General features: G+C 40.4%; 1 long non-coding RNA gene across 1 annotated transcript; it reads left to right on the top strand.

Annotated features, from left to right (window-relative positions):
• The first annotated feature begins 5,448 nt into the window (after nucleotides 1-5,448).
• LOC118565111 lies at nucleotides 5,449-7,691 on the top strand. The gene is made up of 3 exons (XR_004932196.1): nucleotides 5,449-5,590; nucleotides 5,758-5,808; nucleotides 7,656-7,691. It is a non-coding gene; the product is annotated as an uncharacterized LOC118565111 (long non-coding RNA).
• Nucleotides 7,692-8,436: the final 745 nt, after the last annotated feature.

Genomic DNA, 8,436 nt, shown 5'->3' with positions numbered 1-8,436 from the left:
TGATGGCATCATCTCTTGTTGGTTTCACAAATTAACTTGTCAGTGATCGGGGCTCTGATGCTGCATCAACCTGCTTAGTTTTTATTTTCTCCAGCTCTGCTAGCAGCATCTAAACAAAAAGCAGCAGTGGGTAACATTTTTCATAACAATTTTTTTTGATTGCTGGGGTGCATTTACACACAAGTGAATAAACAGATACAGGAAAGTAAAAGACAACACATGTAGACATAGATACATGAAAATAAAAAGACAAAGAGTGAAGCAACTAGTATAGCAGTGGTGATTCCTGACAAAGATTATTTCAAAAAGGACATCTAATTATCTCAGTATATATGCAGCAGAATTATGTGCTATATTATTAGCTTGAGAATGGGTGGAGGATACTAATATAAATAAAATATTTTGTAGTGATTATCTGCATTGAGTATTCAAAAGGGATGTACAAATAATCATCAAAATCCAGTTTATTAGTTATACTTTATCTAAGTGTCCTTGCAGATGGTCAAAAGTGTTTTTGCACAGTCCTAACTTTGAGTGTGTAATAAATTATTTAAAATAATAAAAAAGAAAAGGTTCTGAAACCTATTCTGGTATTTGTTGTCTATGCATCACTCCATGCTAAGTTACAGTTTTTTCTGAATGCTTAAACACAACCCTTGATTCTTATAGCACAATTTCTAAAACTATTAATACTTATCGCAAATCCACTCACTGAGTTTACAAAACTAAAAGAACAAATACTGCTTTGCACTCAATTTGCAATTTTGTAACACACACTTTGCACAACTGTAGGCACAATTCACCGCACAGCACTCTTTGTGGAACTGTAAACACAACTCAATGAAGCACTAACAGATGCTGAAAACAGTACTGGTATTTCGCACGGCAAAAGTGAGGGGGGGGGGGGGGGGCGAAAAACTCAATCTCGCCTAGGGCAACCAAAGGGCTAGAACCGGCCCTGCGTAGACGCCCCGTCGTCAGGTGAGAGGCGTGCCGACATAGCGGCCATCTTAGATCAGACCAAGCTGCGCTCAGAGAGAATACACGTCAATTCAGGAAAATGTACTTTATGTTTTCAGACACTCTGAATCCGGTGAATTCTCACCCGATTTCCAGATAAATCAACTGACTGAAAACGTCACCCCTTTAGGGGCTACATGGGACCAATTGGTTGAATTAAATGATTGTTTAACTTAATAAATAATTTCGATTTTGTATTGATAGTATGCAAACTTCCAGAGCTACGTCCCAGGAAGCCCGACTTTTACTCCGCTTATGGGTGCGCAAATAAAAGGACACTAGGAACCAGATCCTGGGGAATTACCTTCCATAAGTAAGACTTTATGATAGATAATCGTCATGTTTTACAGTTACAGTTTTCCCGGCATAAACACAATATGTACTAATGGATAGCAGGGATTGAAGTAGAGAAAAGCACATTAAACACCAAAAACAAACAAAATGGTCCTAAATTACTGGATAGACATGATTTATTAAAATGTATTATACAGTATTTTTGTTTTTGCTATGATTTTGTAATATTTGATTCTAAGATGCGTTATTAGTTTTTTGTTGTTTTTTTCCCCCCCCCCCCCCCAGATTGCGGTTTGTATTATATAATTTTCAAATGCTGTTATGAGCCCCTTTGCTCTCACCTGTCTGTATCTAGTTTTGCTCCTATGTAGATAAGTGCTGTTGCCTGTAGATCGGTGTCTGTATATATATATATATATATATATATATATATATATATATATATATATATATATATATATATATATATATATACGTAATACGTAACTTGTGTAACTGACTTAAATGCGCCCCCTAGCGACTTGGTGAATAAAAAAATAATTACTTTCGGTTTTAATCAGTAGGACACCGATCAGCTGACTCAGGTGAGTTTGGTTCACGTCGATGTTTATCTAGTTTAACACAGGAAGATGGTTAAAGTCTCCGGATTTTATTAGAGAGGATTAGTAGCAAACTGAATCAGATTGTTGTGATTCTGCAGGTGATTTTTAGAGCACATCCATTAAATAAACGGACGTGTTGAAAATGAACCGCGTGGAAACATGAAGCAATAAAACTCCGCAGTCGAGGAATAAATGTGAAAAACAGGACGTCTTTGAACTTAACAGAGAAACTATTTCTCAAAGAGTCAATCATAATGATTAGAACGTATTTGGGTCTGGATTCTGAAATTGAACTTAAGAGGAGTTTAACACTAACGCGGAACAAGGAGGGCAGCAGCTGTTTTTATTCTCATGCAACTCGTACTATGGTTTTCTGGTTTCTGCTCTTTTGGGGCAATAAGTTTAAATAAACAATAGAAAAACTATTCAGAACATTTAGACCCAAAACTGCAGAACATTATTATTTCACGTTCTCCTTTTCCTGCTTATTAGATTGACTTTCTTTTCCACAACCATCCCCTCTTCTGATTGGTTGATTTCTGTCAGGCGTTTCAGTTGAAAGGAGGTGGAGACATTTTGTTTCCTTATCTTGTTTTAGGGCAGTCTAAAGTATTACTTGTTTTGCGAGTTAATGCAGGATTTAGCTCTGTCTCTCTATCTCTGTTTTCATCACTGTATTTTTTATTTATTTTGTGTCCCACAAAATAAATAAAAAACTGAAACGATCTGAAACGATCTTAGTCTTATTTTACAGACTGACACTTTTAATGCTTTGTGCAGGACTTTCCTTTATGTTGTTCATTTAGTTCTTCTACTTTGCCTTTTTATTTACATCACATTTCCCTAATTTTTATAGGGAACACCCATAGAAATAATATTAAATAACCATAACATAAATCTTCCATACAATGCATTATACATATTACTAATAATACTAACGTTACTAATTTTATTTCTGTAATTTCACAGTTACCCTAAAAGGCTTAAAACCCAAAATTAGAAACCTCTTTTAGGGTTTTGGTCACATGTTGTTTATGCTAAGTACATCAGTTGGAGAAGACATTATTATTAAGTAATATTATTATTATGTGTTTTTATCATACAACCAGATTAGATTCAGACAATTTACTGAGTTTATCAGCTAAATTCAATGCAGTCTGCTCAGTTTGTACCTCTGATTACATGAATCAGGTTTAGCTTTAAAGTCCTTCTCAAAGGATCTCTAATTGTGTTCTTGGTAAGGGAAGCATCTCTATCAGCCATCATCTGTTATACACATACACCACCTTGGCTGTATTCAGACCAGAACAGGTATAAAGAGAATTAGCATCAATCGTCCTTGACAAAAACAATAGAAAAACTAAAGATATCAGAAAATCTCCTTTTTTGAGGCATTTTCTGAGTCTGAGGAAGCGACTCCAGCAGAGTGGAGAAATTCTCCCAGATCTGTTTAGGGTAAAATGTGGAAGTAAAGTTTCCTGCACATCAGGGGAAACATTCAAACGCTGGTTTGTTTCTGAACTTTAGGGTTTACTGTAAATACTCTTAAACTTCTCAGTGCACATTTTCATTATAAGTCACATTCAAGCTCTGCTCTGCTACAGCAATCAGTAGTCTTTATGGGCTTCAGGTTCCTGCCTACAGAACTTTGACCTGTGGTCTAAAATAACTGAGAAAAACCCCACCCATCCACAGACTGCACAGCAGCTATGCATTTATATACCTTTAATACCAGGGTTTATACCAGAAATATAACAGCTGAAAATTTGTTATTATAAACTGTACCAGAAAGATTTCTAAGTTTGAGATTTATTAATATTAATTCCTCCCACTTCAGATTACTCCTTGTTTTGTTGCAAACAAAAGTATTTTGTGTATCCAGCTAATGCTACTTTCACTGCAGTGACTCAAGAATGTTTGCGTTTGCAATAAATTAATGAAAAAAACGTATTAATGTGAAAACATTATTAGTCAGTAGGAGTCGGTTTTTCTCCAAAGCTGTTCCTGAGCTTAATGGTGCTTAATAAGGAGCAGTTCTTTGTGTTTCCACCAACACTGGACTGGAGCCTATCCCAGGCCCAGTTGGCTACTGGACCAGAGGAAAGAACCACTTTCATCACGAGCTGAGGGCGGGCTCACAGGGAACAGCAGCCAATCACAAATATTTTGAACATCAGGTTTAAAACTAGGGTTGGCGAGTTTTCTGGAAGTATCCCCAACTCCCTTTTTGAATAATTGCATATGCACAGACCATCTTAACTTGCTCTTCTGCTGTTCAGACAGACCACAATGAAAAAAATCTCCCAAATCCACTTTGGTCTTATTCCTTTCTACTGACGCCTTCATCTTCTTCATAAACATGAACGCGGTTTGCTTTTTGCGACTCTCAGCCATGTTCTAAGTATACAGTAATAGCAGCGGAGCTACAATGAACGGCTAACACCAAAGCTAACCGCTAAACTAGCCCAATACATAAACACTAGAAGTGAGCAGACAGTAAGCGAAAACCAACCAGGAACGAGTTCGCACACTGGTGTTATGTGAGCGTGTCAACATGACGGCATGTGGGACAACCAATAGATAACGTGAAACCCCCAGAACTTGAGGGACGGGGGTGGGGGGGGGGGGGGGGGTTAGAGCAGGACCAGAACTCTGACCAATCTCTGCTCTTTGGACCAAATGGCAGAGTTTGGTCAGAGTTTTTACAGGCCTGCAGCTCTCACAGAGAATGAATACATAATCTATTGAATACTGTCAGGATGGAAGGACCATTTTACCCAGTGTAACAAAAGGTGTTTCTGAACAGGATTACCAACTATAGCTTTAAATGTCCAGATTATAAATTAAATTTTTCACAAGTTAAATTAAACAGTGGAAACACTGAGCTTCAGTATGAAGAAAATTAGCGTCAGAACAACAGAAGCTGACCCTCTCGGGTCGTCATACAGCCTTTTTTTGAAGTCACTCGTCACAGAGGTCAGCTAGGTCAGCAGGTCGTGTGCTTGAAGCTGAGGATTTTCCCCTGAATCTGCAACCATTACCTCTGACTTGCTTCTTTACCACTGCCGGGCTTCAGGTGGTGCTCATAAAGCCTGCTCTAAAAGCTGGGTTCTGTTTTCCAGCTGCTGGTGTGGATCAGAGATCAGCTGATCATGGTGCCTTTATTACTATTTTAAAACAGTGGTAATAAACTAAGACAGGGACGTTAGAGCAGCTGCTTGCAGGAAGAAACGTTCTCATTGATGAGGCTGAATTGTCTCCGTGCACTATGATCCTTCACAAAACTCATAATTAAAATAAAACAGGATGATCATTAGCTTGCCAAGATGTTCTTGATGCAGTAATTAGGTGGCTCCATGGAAAAGTGGACTGGTTCTTTGACAGAACCAGGTTAGAACTGGCTCTAGCACCAGTCCTGGTTAAGAACCAGAACCTTTTTCGGAGGAAAAGTCCTTAATCAAACACAACTGGATGGAAATGAGAGACTGATCTCCTGCTTCTGGACTTTTTCTGTGCTCATTCTCTCCTCAGGAGCTGCTGACCTCTAGCTGCTGAAAACAGGAACTTTCTGCTGGGAGTTGCAGGCAGGCTGGGAATGACAGCAGACAGCAAGGAAATAATGAACAAATTAGGACTTTTCTTCTGCAACATCAGCTGAATAAACAGGAAACTAGGTGAGGATCTCCTGTGCAGGTCGGTGATGAGAGCTAACTGACAGAACCAGAACCAATCAGAAATAAATGCTTGTTTTCTGCTGCTCTGTTTTCCTTCTTCCACTGAAATATTTGTTCTCTGGAGATAAAATGAAGAATTTATTCATGTTTTCTTTTTCCAAACTCAGTGAGCCAGTACTGACCAACTCCAGGAGACAGCATGGCAGCTGCAGAGCTTGGTGAGTAAAGCCTCTTTCTTCACTGGTGGTTGGTATTTGAGGTCATGGAAACATGGAAACACTATTAAATGAAACAGAATCAGGATTCTGTGTCATTGTGCCAGAAAGCACAACAAAATTTAAGCTGGATGCCATAGCCCAGCACCAATAACACAGAGCAGCAATAGAAGGACACCAAGAGCTCAGTTCTCAGGTTGTTCTTCCTGAGGATCCTCAGGAAGTCTCTGCTGTGCCTTCTTCAGGACTGAAGTGGAGTTGACTTTCCAGGTCAGGTCCTCAAAGATGTAGGTGCCCAGGAACATGAAATGTGACACAGTCTCCACCCTGCCCTCGTTAATAACGATGGAGTAAATATCTGAAGTTCACGATGAGTTCCTTTGACTTTGAGGTGTTCAAAAGGAGGTTGTTGGTGGTGGACCACACAGACAGTCGTTAACTACACTTGTATCATAAAGAGATACTGATTTAATTCAGATTTAGACAGAATCATATGCATAGTGCCAATAAATCCTTCCCAGTGTTTCTGCATCGGGTCGGGGAGTTCTGAGAAATTGTCTTGAAGGTTTTATCCTCACCAAACTAGAGTTGAACATTTCTGAACTCAAATTTCATTGGACATTATGTTAAAGTCCAAAATGATGCATACATTTGTTATTGCAGAAAAACAAACATGCATTTCTTCTTCTTCAGGTCACAACCTGGCCAGATTCAGAGGAACCGGTTTAATAGACCCAGAATTATATACTGTCGTGCTCTTCTGGTTCAATCTGCTGCATTTGAGCAGAACTTTATGTTGATGGTGTTACAGTTCAATAATCGAGCAACCAAACAGACGGACCAACACTGCTTGTATAGAATAAATTTGGACCAAACAAATGTACTAAATTATGGTCTTATGTTAGATGTTAAAATACCTTCTGGAGTGTCAAGATTTTGGACCCGTTCTGCTACAGGTAGCTGTAAGTATTAAAGTTCATCCATCTTCTTCCACTTATCTGGGGTCGGGTCGCGGGGCTAGCAGCTTCAGTAGGGAGGCCCAGACGTCCCTCTCCCCGGCCACTTGGGCCAGCTCCTCAGGAGGAATCCCAAGGCATTCCCAACAGAGAGACATAGTCCCTCCAGCGTGTCCTGGGTCTTCCCCTGGGCCTCCTCCCGGTGGGACGTGCCCAGAACACCTCACCAGGGAGGCGTTCAGGAGGCATCCTGACCAGATGCCCGAGCCACCTCAACTGGCTCCTCTGGACGTGGAGGAGCAGCGGCTCTACTCTGAGTCCTCCCCGGATGACTGAGCTCCTCACCCTATCTCTAAGGGAGAGCCCAGACACACTACGGAGAAAACTCATTTTGGCCGCTTGTATCCGGGATCTCGTTCTTTCGGTCACGACCCAAAGCTCGTGACCATAGATGAGGGTAGGAACGTAGATCGACCGGTAAATCGAAAGCTTGGCCTTTTGGCTCAGCTCTCTCTTCACCACAACGGATCGGTACAGCGCCCGCTTCACAGCAGACGCTGCACCAATCCGCCTGTCGATCTCCCGCTCCATCTTCCCCTCATTCGTGAACAAGACCCCAAGATACTTGAACTCCTCCACTATGGGCAGCACCCCCCCCCAACCTGGAGAAGGAACTCAACCTTTTCCTCACTGTCAAAGTATTAAAGTGTCTGACTGTATTTGGTGTAAAACCAAGTTGATTTACTTAGTTTTCCTTTGAAGAGTCAGTCCTGCATGTTCTGCTTCATTTGATCAGTTTTGTATTAACAGTAACAATGATGTTGTTCAAGTGTGGTCACTTTAAGTACAGGTGACCTGACAATAACTCATTGGTTTTTACCTCTTCACGGACAGATGATGGCAGCTCAATGAAGCGCTGCGGGAGCAACGATCTCATTCGTCCAGACAGTAAGTGCAACTGAACTGAGACTAAATGTTGGATTTAGTGTGTGTGTGTGTTCAGGACCCAACCTGCAGTAATCAGAATCAGAAATACTTTAATAATCCTTCCTTAGGGAAGGAGTCTAAACTATCCCCCAAAACCAAATGAATCAGCAAATATTGGATTAGTGGCGATTATGGAGTGGTGGCCTAGTGGTCAGAGAACAGAGCGCTTGCGTCTTGCAGTGGCTTCAAAGTTCCTGATCTGACTCCCACAGATTGCAACTCTGGGTCCCTGAACGACACTCTTAGGAGGAAATACCCCGGGCACGTAACATAAACGTTGCGGTTTACCGGTGTGTTTTTAAAAACATAAATTTACACCAGACGCTGCAAAGTACGCTTCAGCTGCATGATTCTGTGGAGAGAAGAACTTTTGTTGTGGAGAAAGTAATTAAAGAAAGACAAATTATTAGTAATATATCCTATGTTTAGATCATCAAAAAGTCTCTGTCTTGACAATAACTGATTAGAAACCACATATTTTAGTTTGTTAGCTTGTTAGCTTATCACAACTACATCATCCATAGTGCTTTATTTTTGACAACTCTTCTGTTGTGGTAATTCCAGAAAAGAACTTTGACACAGGATGTTCTTTTCCCATTTATTCCCTGCCTAACAGGAGCGTATATGCATCTGATATTAGAACTTTGGTCTAATTTAGGCGTCGCGTAGCATAAATACGTTTGTTTGA

This window comes from Fundulus heteroclitus, chromosome 12 (assembly GCF_011125445.2).
Source record: "Fundulus heteroclitus isolate FHET01 chromosome 12, MU-UCD_Fhet_4.1, whole genome shotgun sequence".
Classification (NCBI taxonomy): Eukaryota; Metazoa; Chordata; class Actinopteri; order Cyprinodontiformes; family Fundulidae; genus Fundulus; species Fundulus heteroclitus.
Note: the sequence above shows the minus strand (reverse complement) of the source record. Positions and strands in the feature narration are given on the sequence as shown.